Source organism: Alnus glutinosa, chromosome 8 (assembly GCF_958979055.1).
Source record: "Alnus glutinosa chromosome 8, dhAlnGlut1.1, whole genome shotgun sequence".
Taxonomy (NCBI): domain Eukaryota; kingdom Viridiplantae; phylum Streptophyta; class Magnoliopsida; order Fagales; family Betulaceae; genus Alnus; species Alnus glutinosa.
In genome coordinates this window covers 14,522,012-14,530,439 of record NC_084893.1, presented here as the reverse complement: position 1 = coordinate 14,530,439, position 8,428 = coordinate 14,522,012, and the positions used below count along the sequence as shown (strand labels likewise).

The window sequence follows — 8,428 nt, the reverse complement described above, 5'->3', positions numbered from 1 at the left end:
TATGGGTCTGGTTTTGATGAAGAAGAAGATCGGGGTTCCATTGTTAACAATAGGAGACCTGGAGGAAGATTTAGAGAAGCTAGGAATCGTGAAGATAACAACTTGGGTGGTATTAAGATGAAGATTCCGTCCTTTCAAGGTAGATTTGATCTTGAGGCATATCTTGAATGGGAGAAGAAGATGGAGTTCGTGTTTGATTGTCACAACTACTCCGAGACAAAGAAGGTAAAATTAGCTATGATTGAATTTTCTGAATATGCTATTACTTGGTGGGATCAGCTTGTGATAAACAGGAGGCGGAATAGAGAACGCCCAATAGACACATGGGAGGAGATGAAAGTAGTGATGAGAAAGCGGTTCGTTCCAAGTTACTACTACCGAGAGTTGTACAAAAGGCTACAAGGTCTTAGACAAGGGAGTTGAAGCGTAGAGGGCTACTTACTACAAGGAGATGGAGATTGCTATGATCCGTGCTAATGTAGAGGAGGGTCGGGAGGCTACAATGGCTAGATTTTTACTTGGCTTAAACCGGGAGATCCATGATAAGGTAGAGATGCAGTATTATGTGGAATTGGAAGACATGGTGCATATGGCTATCAAAGTGGAACAACAACTCAAGAGAGGGAGTGGGACACGTGCAGGCCATAACTCTAGTTCTACCTCTTGGAAATTGAGTCAAGCCAAGCCACTGGACAAGTCACAAACGCCCAAACCCGAGCCCAAGTCCGTGACCACCAGCCACGTTCCTCAAGGTAAAACCGAAGCCTCTACCTCTAGGAATCGTGATATTAAGTGTTTTAGATGTCAAGGCAGGGGCCACATAGCAAGTCAATGTCCAAACAAGCAAGCCATGGTGTTGCAAGCCAATGGAGAAATTGTGACCGATAATGAAGATTCCGACACCGACAACATGCCGCCATTGGAGGATGTTTCCGATGAGGAGTATTTAGCCCCTGACGCATTGACATTGGTGGCGAGAAGAGCATTGAGCTTGCAAGCAAAAGGAGTTGATGAAGTACAACGGGAGAACATCTTTCACACAAGGTGCTACGTTAAAGACAAGGTATGTAGTGTGATTATTGATGGTGGTAGTTGTACTAATGTTGCAAGCACAATTATGGTGGAGAAATTGGGATTGCCCATGATAAAGCACCCTAGACCGTACAAGTTGCAATGGCTAAATGATAGTGGTGAGATAAGGGTGAACAAGCAAGTGTTAGTTGCATTTCGAATCGGTAAATATGAAGATGAAGTGTTGTGTGATGTAGTACCGATGCAGGCGGGACACTTATTGCTAGGGCGTCCATGGCAATTCGATAGGCAAGTGAAGCATGATGGCTTTACGAACAAGTACTCTTTTGTACTTAATCAACGATTAATCAACCATTGACACCGCAGCAAGTATACGAGGATCAAGTGAGATTACAAAAGGAGAGTGATCAAAAGAAAGAGAGTGAGCAAAAGAAAAAGAGTGAAAAACAGAGAGAGGCCGAGAAAAATGAGAGAGAGAAAGAAAATCAAAGTTCGGCCCTTGAGAGAAAATCAGAGAGAAAACAAAAGAATTTTTATGCAAAAGTGAGTGAGATCAAGCGGGCAATGTTTTCAAAACAGCCGATGATTGTACTTTTGTACAAAGAGGCACTTTTAAACAATAACGAACTTGACCTTGCTTTGCCTAGTTCTATTGTTTCTCTTTTGCAGGAGTACGAGGATGTCTTCCCCGAGGAAACACCACATGGGTTACCTCCAATCCGAGGGATTGAACATCAAATTGATTTAGTTCCCGGTGCAACCATCCCAAACCGACCAGCTTATAGGAGCAATCCCGAGGAGACAAAGGAGCTTCAACGGCAGGTAAGTGAATTGTTGGAGAAAGGGCACGTGAGGGAGAGCATGAGCCCATGTGCGGTTCCGGTCTTACTTGTACCTAAGAAGGATGAGACGTGGAGAATGTGCGTTGATTGCCGAGCCATCAACAACATAACGGTTGATGAGGAGAAGGTACGAGCAATCCAAGATTGGCCGAGCCCCACAAGTGTAGGTAATGTTCGTAGTTTTCATGGACTTGCTAGTTTCTACCGGCGGTTCGTGAAGGACTTCAGTAGCTTAGCCCCACCGCTTACCGAAGTGATCAAGAAGAACGTTGGATTTCGGTGGGGAGAAGAACAAGAGAAAGCATTTCAATTAATCAAAGAGAAGCTGACTAACTCACATTTGTTGTCTTTACCTAACTTTACCAAAATGTTTGAAATTGAATGTGATGCTTTAGGTGTTGGTATAGGCGCCGTTATATGCAAGAAGGACGACCAATCGCTTACTTCAGTGAGAAACTCAGCAGGGCAGCCTTAAACTACCCAACTTATGACAAGGAGTTGTATGCATTGGTTCGGGCTTTAGAGACGTGGCAGCACTATCTATGGCGTAAGGAGTTCGTGATTCACACCGATCATGAGTCCTTGAAACACTTGAAGGGCCAACACAAGCTAAACAAAAGGCATGCGCGATGGGTGGAGTTCATAGAGACGTTTCCATACGTCATTCGATACAAGCAAGGTAAGGAGAATGTAGATGCCGATGCACTTTCTCGCAGGTATGCCTTACTCTCCACACTTGATGCAAAATTGCTCGGTTTTGAACACATTAAAGAATTATATGCTGAAGACCACGAATTTTGTGAGGAATATAGAGCTTGTGAGAAAATCGCCTCTGGAAAGTTCTTTAGGCTTGATGGATTCCTATTTCGAGAAAATAAGCTATGCGTGCCTAATAGGGAGTTATTAATGCAGGAATCACATGGTGGGGAATTAATGGGACATTTTGGAGTTGCAAAGACTTTAGCTATTTTGTAGGAGCATTTCTATTGGCCTCACATGAAACGAGATGTCGAACAGATTTGTGGTAGATGTGTCACATGTAGGCAAGCTAAATCCAAAGTGCAGCCCAACGGTTTGTATACTCCTTTACCAATTCCTAGTGAGCCTTGGATTGATATTTCAATGGATTTTGTGTTAGGATTGCCTAGGACTAAACGTGGAAGAGATTCAATTTTTGTGGTCGTGGATAGATTTCCTAAAATGGCACATTTTATTCCATGTCACAAAACGGATGACGCTTCGCATGTTGCAGATTTGTTCTTTAGAGAGATTGTGAGATTACATGGCATGCCTAGGACAATTGTTTCGGATAGAGATGCTAAGTTCTTGAGCTATTTTTGGAAGACTTTGTGGTGTAAGCTAGGCACCAAGCTATTATTTTCCACTGCTTGTCATCCACAAACTGATGGTCAAACTGAAGTAGTAAATAGGACTTTGTCTACTCTATTGAGGGCAATCATTAGAAAGAACATCAAAACATGGGAAGAATGTTTACCACATGTTGAGTTTGCATATAATAGAGCTGTTCATTCTGCTACCAAATTTTCGCCATTTGAAATTGTGTATGGGTTTAATCCTTTAACTCCATTGGATTTATCTCCTTTACCTTTGACGGAGCACGTTAATTTAGATGGCAAAAAGAAAGCTGACTTTGTGAAGCAGATTCATGAGAAAGCAAGACTCAACATTGAGCGAAGAACGAAACAATATGCCACAAGCCAACAAGGGACGTCGGAACCTGGTTTTTGAACTCGGAGATTGGGTTTGGCTGCATATGAGAAAAGAAAGATTCCCGGCGAAAAGACGTTCCAAATTGCTCCAAAGAGGAGATGGCCCTTTCCAAGTCCTCGAGCGTATCAATGACAACGCTTACAAGCTAGATTTACCTGGTGAGTACAATGTAAGTACTACTTTTAATGTTACTGATTTGAGTCCTTTTGATGTAGGTGATGATTTGAGGGCAAATCCTTTTCAAGAGGAGGGGAATGATAGAGATCAAGGCACCGCTTCGAAGGATCTCGTTCAAGTACCAATTGGGCCGGTTACGAGAGCACGAGCAAAGAAGTTCAAGGTGTGCTCAACGGACTCATCCAAGAGTTATGGGCTCAAGCAAATTCGTGGAGGTCCATTGAGCATGATCCACGTGGGCAACAAAGAATTGTCACCTTGATTCAAGTTCTAGAAGGATCTGGTCAAGGCTAAGAATTGGCAAGAAAACAATCGCAGGAAATCTAAATCAAATTGATGCGGAATAAATTGATGGTGGACTGACATGGAAATATGAAGAGTGCCATATTTAGAACGATCTTGGGTTCCCTTTCATTGTTGGGTCTCGTTATTCTTGACGGGGTTCACATCACAGATGGCTTTAGGTCACTGGATGTAGAACATCCTAAAAGGCTTAATAACTCAAGTAAAAAAGAACTACTTAGTCAAACTAACCATTATATTTATTTACTTACATCTTTTGACGCGAACACTCAATCCTTAAAAACAAAAATACAAGAGGTCTGGTTACTCAAGTAATCTTAGTTTTCCAAGACACTAAAAACAAAAATGCAAGTTATTAACTTAAGCACATACCCCACAAACATATGTCAATGTATGTCATGATTTTTCAAATTTACAAGTGAATCTCATAGCCAAAAGTAATTAAGCGGACTTAGACTCCCTAAATTGTGTGATCATGTGTTCAAAATTTTAAAATTGTCAATGAAAATCAAATCACAATTCCAAATCAACTAAATTCTACAAAATAGCACAAATATTTACAAAGAAATTTGAAAATATTTGTACAAAATTCGGACCAAGTGTCATTTCTTACCCCCAAACTTAAAATAATACATTGTCCCCAATGTGTATAAAATAAAAGCATAGTTAAGGGATAAAGAAAACCTAAATGGTTGTATGGCTCATAGCATACCCCCAAACTGAAATGTAAGAACACTTAACTTGAAAAACGAAACTAAAAGCAAGAATAAAATACAAGATACAAAAGAAATTTCACATTCCCAATGGCAGTATTAAAACCAAAAGTCTTGTTTATTACTAAAAAATGGCATGTTAAAAGTACATTGTGTAAGAAAAGATAACATCATAAAGAACACCACAATGTCTACCAAAAATACAATGCCATATCAAAAGAAAGAAAGACGTCCAATGTCACTCATGGCGTAACATCTGGAGGTGGTGGAAAATGACCTAAGATCTCAAGCAACATGTCCTCCATAGCAAACTAGCGACTAAGTATCTCCGTCTGTGTGGCTCTCACTTCTCTCATTTCCATAGCCATTCAGTGCATTTATCCCTGGAGTACAGAAAGATCTGTGGGAGTGGACAAAACTGGCTTCTCTCTAGGAGCTGATGGCTCACCCTCATTCATCTCATCTACCGGGTTGTCATCAACTTCCATATCTACCTGGCATTCACCCAGCTGGGGCATATGTGAAATACTATGATTCCACTGAATGAGTCCAAAAAACTAGGATATTCCTATCAAAAGGAAGAGGTCTCTGTGAACTACTTACCAACCGCTTTTCTATCATATCTTCCCAACACTTGTGCAACTACTTCCAAATTAATTCAGGGATATTCACCCAATATTTCTCCTCTAAAGCATATAGAGCAGCCAATACGTCACCTATTCGTTGTGTTTGTGTCCCAATGGACACACATTCCTTTTTAGCATAGAGTCTACAAGCAATAAGTTAGGTGGAAATTGGGTTCTCTTAGTACAAGTTCTTATATCATCTCCGTATACACCTCCAAACATATCGGTAATGATGAAATGTAAATCACAATAAGGAGGGTACTCACCAAATCTATCCTGGGTGTCATCGCAAGGGTAGTTAATTGCATCCGCAATTTCAAAATGCCCACATATATGTCTTGATAAAAAGTGGTGGATGATAGAAATGTGGGAATCTTCGTATCATATCTTAGATTTTGATAGAAAAGACGTGATGTGAACCCCGTCAAGAATAACGAGTCCCAACAATGAAAGGGAACCCAAGATCGTTTTATGAACAGATTCGAATGGAAGACCTCGACCCGTTGTTTATGACAAACAAGAACCTCGGTATAAGGAAGACGCCACAAACGGTGGTGGAAACTCCGTTTGATAAGTCGAGATGAACGCCACGGGAAATCCCGATAAGTTCGAGTAGTTCTTCAAAGAACCAAAGAGAATAAACCTCACAAGTTTTATGAATAATCAATGTCCGTCATTTTCTTTACAACCCCATGCTTAAATAGGCTTTACAAAAGACTAGCAAACTCTTTATCCCTACGCAATCTCTTGCGGTCCAAGCAATTATTTGGGCAACAAACCCATTATGGAAAACTTAGAACTATCAAATCAAAATATACTTAAATATCTAACTTAAATAGGGCATGAAATCGTTCTAAATATGGTACTCTTCATATTTCCATGTCAATCCACCATCAATTTATTCCGCATCAATTTGGTTTAGATTTCCTGCGATTGTTTTCTTGCCAATTCTTAGCCTTGACCGGATCCTTCTAGAACTTGAATCAAGATGACGATTCTTTGTTGCCCACGTGGATCATGCTCAATGGGCCTCCACGAATTTGCTTGAGCCCATAACTCTTGGATGAGTCCGTTGAGCACATCCTTGAACTTCTTTGCTCGTGCTCTCGTAACCGGCCCAATTGGTACTTGAACGAGATCCTTCGAAGCGGTGCCTTGATCTTCATCAAGACGGACAAAAGGGGCATAGAAAAAATCATTTGCTGGCCTCTAGAGTGGCAACAAACGACGCTTCTTGAATTGACAAAATGCCCACTTCACCGGTGTCTTTTCCTTAAATTCGCCAACCATGTCGAAACGTGTTTTGACATTCCATGGCCTACGCTCCCATTCTCTATGTAGGAAGTGATCGGGGGGTCCGGGACTAAAGGGGAAGGTTCAGCTGGTTCCATGAAAAACTCTCTTTTAGGACTTTTGACAAACAGTGGTGTGCCAAAAAAAACTTGCAAAGGAAAGCAAATTTTTGGATTTCTAAACAGTGGGGAATGTAAAGAAAAGGGAGGAGAAGAGATTTAATGCAAAAGAAATGAAGGAATATGGTGAAAAATGGAGAAAATGGGGGGATGGGAAGAAAATTGTCGTGGGTTGAAAGAAGCTCTCGGGTGGTGGGGGAAAAATTAAAAAAAAAAAAAATGAGGGAGCATGCCGGTTTAAAATCGGTCATGTGCCTACTGGACGAATGCGATCGATCGATCAATTTTTTTTTTAAATAGAAAAATAATAAACATAAAATAAACACTATGATACAAAAAATATTGCAATTATAAATATCTACATATACACAAAAGAAAATTAAAAAAAAAAAAAAAAAAAAAAAGAGAAAAAAAAAAAGAGAAAAAGAAACTTCATGTATTAAATGCCGAAACATCAACAATGAAATATTCCTAAAGAGCGCTAAGTTTACCGTCTTCAGCCAGACCCTTCAAAACTCACTACTAATGAATGGGTTCGTGACTGGCAGTGGTTGGGCAAAATTTATCGTTTCATGCCCTTAGGATCCTTGAGACAATGTGGATACGGCACTTCAGGTTTAAAATGTGTTTCAAGAAGCGGTGTTGTGGAGTGCGGTGCTTCGGTAAGCACTCCCTTACCTTTGGCAATTTTTATCTTTTCTGATTGCCCTATTTGTTCAGTCCTTGTCTCAACCACCTTTGGGTTAATAATTATCCCTCCACTTCGAGAATTAGTAAGAGGTGAAGTAGAACACTTCCATGGCTCTCTCTCATTAAGTGACTTTAACTAGTTGTCCAACCAGAGTGGGAATTCTGAATTTGAATCTGATACTAGTCAACATCTTTTCCTTAAATTTAGAATTGCTAGGAGGTGGAGGGATTGCTATTGTTGGTTGTGGGGACGACTATTAGGTGGCGGCTGAAATATTTGATTGTTGGACTACTGATATGCTTGGTTTTGCAATCCATTAAATTGTGGAACATTAGGCCGCCACACATTAGTATTGTTTCTAAAACCTGAGTTATCAGAATTATTAAAATGATCACTACCCAGTCTAGAGAAAGCTACGTTCATTTGCTCAATAAGGGGCTCAAAAAACTGTCCAATGTTAGGACAATCTCTTGCCTGATGTGATGGGTCAGAGCAAAATGAACATGCTTGTTAAAACAGTTTCCGGTAGGTGACGTGTCGATCAAATATTTGTCTTGTATGCTCCTGGTCCACCTGAAAAAGAAGGCTGCGTCGGGGGGTTCCGACAACCCCACTCCGATGCTTAAGTGAGTGTATGGTTCTGAGAATAAATGCGCAGAATAATGCCAGAAAGATTGATTAGCATGTACCTTAACATATGAGAGGGTTCTAGTATTTATAGAGGTTGAAGAGCAGTTCAATTAGCCTCTCAATTCGTGCACGAGGCGGTTGGAGGAGAAGTGGCCCCGGATGAACGGATTTTCGGGTTCCACTTACCTCGGAAGCACCATCAAGTTTCATGACGTGCATCGTGTCCCTTAGATTCCGGGTACTGCCGAGATATATACGTGTAGATGTGGAT

The 8,428-nt window shown here is 40.7% G+C and overlaps 1 pseudogene; it reads left to right on the top strand.

The window, feature by feature from the left end:
- The first annotated feature begins 213 nt into the window (after positions 1-213).
- LOC133874590 (uncharacterized) lies at positions 214-3,753 on the top strand (annotated as a pseudogene).
- The last annotated feature ends 4,675 nt before the right edge of the window (positions 3,754-8,428 follow it).